A 6027-nucleotide genomic window follows, 5' to 3' on the forward strand; every position below is an offset into this window, starting at 1 on the left:
GGTTGCCATTTTCCTTCAGGGCAGAGTTGATAACGGCTGCTGTCTTATCAAGGCAGATCCTTGGGGATGGGAGAAGCTGCAGAGCTCTTAAAGGAAGGAAACTCGTGTCCTGGATTAAAGATGGCAGCTCTGTTGTGGTTGGCAAACAGGCCTTTTCATTTCTTTCATCGCACCTGCCAGTTATCTCTTCCAAGAGAGGGGAGGGCATGGAATAACCAAATCACAGCCTTCTGACAACTGCAGGGTAGCCTGTGCCCAGAACCAAATTCACCTCCTGCCACTGTTCCTGAAGAGGCATCAACGGGTTTAGAAAGGAAAGTGCATGGTGGAGAGTCTGTTCTGATTGTGACTTTCCTAATGCATGCATTAAAAGGAAGAAAGAAAAAAGATTTAAGACACTAAAAAAGTGCCCCAGTTAATAAAACAGCAGATAGCAGGCTTGTCTTAAGAATGGTGTTCCATTTTTTTTTTAAAAAAAAACACATTGCGTGTAGGTTGGCACGCCTATTTTAAGATAGGCTTGCTGTGACACACATGTGTAACAAATAGTGGAAATCAGACCTTTTTTCTGGGGGTGCTCAAGGGTTCGCAGCACCAGCAAACCCCCCCCCCCACAATTAAAAGTGTGGCCCTTACTGTTACAACTTTCCCCATTTTCTTTTTAAACTAAATGTTATTAGAGTTTATAAAGAGAAATACAAAACTTAATCTCAAATATCTTTTTGTCCGACATTAATCTAAGAAAGATAAAAACATGACAAAAAAGGAAAAAAGGGAGAGGAGGAAAAAGAGATTGAAAAGAGTTTTTTAAGAGGCAATAGGAAAAATACAGTTCAGAGATTAAAGAACTTCCAATTCTTCATCTATCTGCTATAAATAATAAATAAATAAATAAATAAATAAATAAATAAATAAATAAATAATAACAAAACCACTTTCTATAAACATTATCTTCAATACCCAGATCCAAATGTCATTATTTCACATTCTTTTTCACATTCTTTTTCACAAAAATAGTCTGTGGGAGGTTTCCAATATTTAGTCAATGTTAACAACGACCTTTTTCTGTCAATATTGTCATCTCGGCTAAATCTGTTAATTTTAACAACCATTCATCCATTGTTGGCAATGAGGAAGCTTTCTATCTTTGTGCATATAATCGTCTCCCTCAAAGGAATGCTCTGGTAGAAATATTATTCTCGCCCCAATATGTAAATATTGGAAAATCGAATTGTCTGATTAATCTACAAAATATTTGCCATGAGATACAGACAGGTAAGTGGAGAGTACGGCCATAAGAATGGAAGAGAACACAAGGTGTGGCACACATGACCTAAAAGATATACAGAAACTGTTACCAGAAAATAAGGGTGTGCTTTTCGATGGCCCAACACTCCCCAGGTTCGCTACCAGTCGGAGATTAATGAGCTGAGGCAGAAATCCAGTGGAAGAGAGGCTGATTTTTATTATCTGTTGCAACAGAGTTCCCCCCCCCGCCCCCTTTGGCAGGAGGTGAAGAAGAACCCAGAGCCAAGAAAAAAACACTCTTTAAAAAAGTTTGCCTTTCCCCATGGAGAAGGACGTCCCCTTTTGCAAACGTCAGAAATGTGTCACACATAAGGTGGGGTTACAGTGGCTCAGGCAGGTGAGAAGGTGTGATATTCCTGAGGATTTGCAGGACAAGGCGTCGGACTTCCCGTACCCCAACCCATATACACAAGAGACCAGTCAGACTGGGTTTTGGGTAAAAACAGGCCACAACCTTATTGAATCAAGATGAAAGAGGTTTGGCTTGGGCATGGGGCGATCGAAATACTTCCGGTCCGCCTGCCGGAAGTGACGCGTGGTCAATCCAGGTGGGGGTTCCTAAGGCTAATAGGGTGACCCCCGCAGGGACCACTGTCTGGGGGAATGGCTTCAGCCCTGGCACGCAGACATGGCCACTCCTCCTGGATCCCTTTCACGGGAAACCCCAGCGTTTGGAGGGGCCGGAGGGGACTACAACCTCCCCTCCTCCATCCAAAACAAGAGATTGCCCCAATGCTCAACCAGTTGTGACAAATTGCTATGAGGTACGTCAGTGCCAGTTAGCCTGTTGGGCAAATTCCAACTCGACCTGGGTGGGTTGGATGGGGAGAAAACCCAGCGCAGGAACAAACAGGCCGTGCCCAAGGTATGGGCTGCTCTAATGGGCAGGGGCGGAGCCAAGGGAAGCCCACTGCTGGCTCCCTTGGCTCCGCCCTGGCTCCGCCCACATCCCAGCCTGCATCCCCATTCACCAATGCAGAGTGCAGGTTAAGATCCACTTCCTGATAGGCGGCGGGCGCATATGCCCACTCCACCTATCAGGAAGGGCACTGTCATTTGAATTCCACCGCTGGGCCCCCAGTGAAGCCTCTTCTGTCCAGCAACGCCGCCTCACCAAGAGAGGTGAGTGGACTTAGCAAGTTTCACGTGGTTTCAGACAGTTTTACACAAAGCATTTGAATTTGATGAAGACAATCAGGATGCCCACATGAGCAAACAATGGCAGATTCAGGAACTTCCCCTGATGGCTACCTGCCTACATGGTCTCAGGCTAAGGCAGGCATAGGCAACCTTGGCTCCCCAGATGTTTTGGAACTACAACTCCCATGATCCCTGACCACTGGCCCTGTTAGCTAGGGATCATGGGAGTTGTAGTTCCAAAACATCTGGAGAGCCAAGGTTGCCTATGCCTGGGCTAAGGGAACCATGGAGGATTTCCCACAATGCAAAGAGGCATGCATACATTGTTCCATGGGGAAACTCGGGTCTTCCTTGTTTTAACAGCCTAGAGTGAAAGTATCTGGCATAAGTATACAGTACAGTGGTACCTTGGTTCTCAAACTTAATCCGTTCCAGAAGTCCGTTCCAAAACCAAAGCATTCCAAAACCTAGGCGCACTTTCCCATTGAAAGTAATGCAAAACGGATTAATCCGTTCCAGACTTTTAAAAACACCTCCTAAAACAGCAATTTAACATGAATTTTACTATCTAACGAGACCATTGATCTATAAAATGAAAGCAATGTTCAATGTACTGTACTATAAAAATAAATAAAACAGTATTGTAGATGATAAAAATTAAAAAATTTCTTACCTGCACTGAAGATAGTCATTGTTTGGATGGGTAGCATTTATCCATTTCTGCAGTCACACAATCAATCAGTCAGTCAGTCAGTCAGTCAGTCAGTCAGTAGCTGAACTGGGACCCACACAGTCACAAAAACAAATTAACTGAAAAAGCCTCAAAACAAAAATTGCAAATAAATAGCAAAAACAAAAGGACCAAATATATCACCTCAGAACACTGCAATTGGAAACAGAAGTCTTGAATTACAATGGGGGGGACGCAAATGAGAAGCGTAACAGAAGAAGAAGAAGAGTAGTTTGGATTTGATATCCCGCTTTATCACTACCCGAAGGAGTCTCAAAGCGGCTAACATTCTCCTTTCCCTTCCTCCCCCACAACAAACACTCTGTGAGGTGAGTGGGGCTGGGAGACTTCAAAGAAGTGTGACAAGCCCAAGGTCATCCAGCAGCTGCACGTGGAGGAGTGGAGACGTGAACCCGGTTCCCCAGAGTACGAATCTACCGCTCTTAACCACTACACCACACTGGCTCTCAGGAGTGTGGGGGAGGGCGTGGTGCAAATGAGCATATACTTCTGGGAGTGAGACCCCTTCCACCCACCCACCCACCCACTCGTCCCCTCCCAAGATGGGACCATGTGATGAGCAAATGGGTAACTGAGTCTCTGTGTCCCCCTGTCTCTCTTTTGCCCTGCAGCTGTCTCTTGGGCATCTGTGCTTCTGCCCCCCTCCCTGAGTTCTCAGTCAACCTTCTAACTGATCCTCCTTGCCCCCCACCCCATTTTTGGTCCCTCTCCCTCAGAGCATTTCCTATCTGAAGAAGGGTGAGTTCTACCACCACCAACAGGACACAGGACAATGCCCTCCAATGTTCTGAGAAAACCCTTAATTCTGATTTTATTTTATTCTTTGGTAGGTTTACAAAAAGAAAAGCACACACCAATAAATACATTTTAGAAAGGGGCAAGGTTGGATACTGATTTTTTTATTTTTTATTTTACAAAATCAAGACTCCTTGCACTCTGTCCTTTTTCTCTCCCCCCACCCCTGGCAATATAGTCTCCTTTTCTGCTCAGAAATTCCGTCTCCCTTCTGCTCTTCAGAAATAAGCTATCCATGAGTTGCAGACGCAAGGTGTGGGCTTATCTCTGCATATTTTCTGCCTAGCCTTTCCTAACAACACCCTTAGCAAGAAGCAGAGGTGTCATGCAGCCTCATAACAGCCAGCTTAGAAAATTCTTATTGATTTTGCCAATTAAAAGACTGGCTGGGATCAGCTTGAGGGGGATGACACCTGGGTAAGATAGGTGAGTTCCAAGGCAAAAAAACAATTCCGTAGTTGGAACATCCAATTGAAAGTTAACTTGAAGGGCCCATAAGATGTTCATGAGTTCAGATAACCAATCATATTATTAGGAAGGCCTGTGGACAAGGTAATCATTTATGGAGAATGTTATGAAGGTGACTTGAATGTTGTATTCTCAGCCCAGCTTTTGGAGAGATCCTCTGGACCACTGAATAAAGTTTAATTATTTCCACGTGCTGTCTGTCTTCTTTTGGCTTGAAGAGCTGGTGAAATCAAGACCCGCCTTTGTGGGGTAACAGTGCTCCACTCCTCCTTTCTCCCTGCCCGGGGCGGCCCTGCCCTCTGCCTGCCTTCAGAACCAGCATATCATGCGGTGCTGGGCCTCAGTGGTGGCAGCCCCTCTCCTTCCCCACCCGCTCTTCAGCCGCCACTATGAGCTGCCCAAAGAGGAGGCTGGCAACGGCAGCCATGGAGAGGCCATGGAGAGGCAATGGGATGTTGCCTTGCCTCCACCACTTGGGACTGTTGAATGATTGTGTAAAAGTGTCATTATTGTTTCACTGTATCTTTAAGAGTCAGGAAAGATTTAATGATTGGGGCTCTGCAGCTGTGGAGCAGCTCTACAGGTGTTGCTGTGAAGCTGATGATGCAGGGTATATCAGGGGTGTTGTGTGTTGCCTCTGTGCTGGGCGTTTTCCCAGTGTGCTCTTGGTGGGTGGTTTGGTAATGTGGGTATTTTGTGTAAGCCTAATTTAATTTTTGTAATTTTTCCTTTCTCCATTAAACCAAGCATTTGTTTAAGCCTTGGTCTCTATGTGTAAGTTCCTCAACCAGTTTCTGCTGATTTTGCTTTTAACCCTAACATCTTGGTTATGGGCCCAGTGGTTGAGCGTGGAACTGCACATGTTAGTTTTTGGAGAAAGGTTTAGAAAGGTTTTTTCCCTCTTTTCTGCTGCAACAGTTTTGTGGGCTGGTGGTTGAAAAGTTCCAGCATGGCAGACCGTGTTGCTGAGGCTGAGAAGGCTTTAACATTCCCGCAACTAACGGCCGAGAACTACAGTCTATGGTCCTTTCGCATGGAAGCACTTCTAACTTCCCGTGATGTGTGGAAGTACGTGACCGAGGACCCTCCTGCTCCTGTGACCGATGCCTGGTCGAAAGGTGATGCTAAAGCAAGGGCATTAATTAACTTGTCTGTTAGTGATCAGCAAGTTGTGTATATAAGAAATAAGAAGACTGCCAAAGAAATGTGGGACAGTCTTGCGGCAGTGCACGTTAGAAAGGAGTCAGCGTCTGCCATAGGTAGCCAGATATCTGCTGTACCTCCAGCACAATTAACTGTGGAAGGGGTAACAGCAAGATTGATGGGCGAGCTGGACAGAAGGGAGGCTTGTGGGATTAGCACTCCTATTTCTAAAAATAATGAGGAACGCCGTATGCAAGTCTGTGGTGATTCATCTGCTTTCAAAACTTCCAAGCATTGCTGGTTTTGTAAAAAGCAGGGGCACCTTGCGAGGGACTGCAGATTTAAAAAGCAAAATGCTTCAGGGTCCGTTCCAGTTTGTAAATCACAGACAGCAACCCAGCAGTCGGCAGCACATCGTAAAG

Source organism: Zootoca vivipara, chromosome 9 (assembly GCF_963506605.1).
Source record: "Zootoca vivipara chromosome 9, rZooViv1.1, whole genome shotgun sequence".
NCBI classification, from domain to species: Eukaryota; Metazoa; Chordata; class Lepidosauria; order Squamata; family Lacertidae; genus Zootoca; species Zootoca vivipara.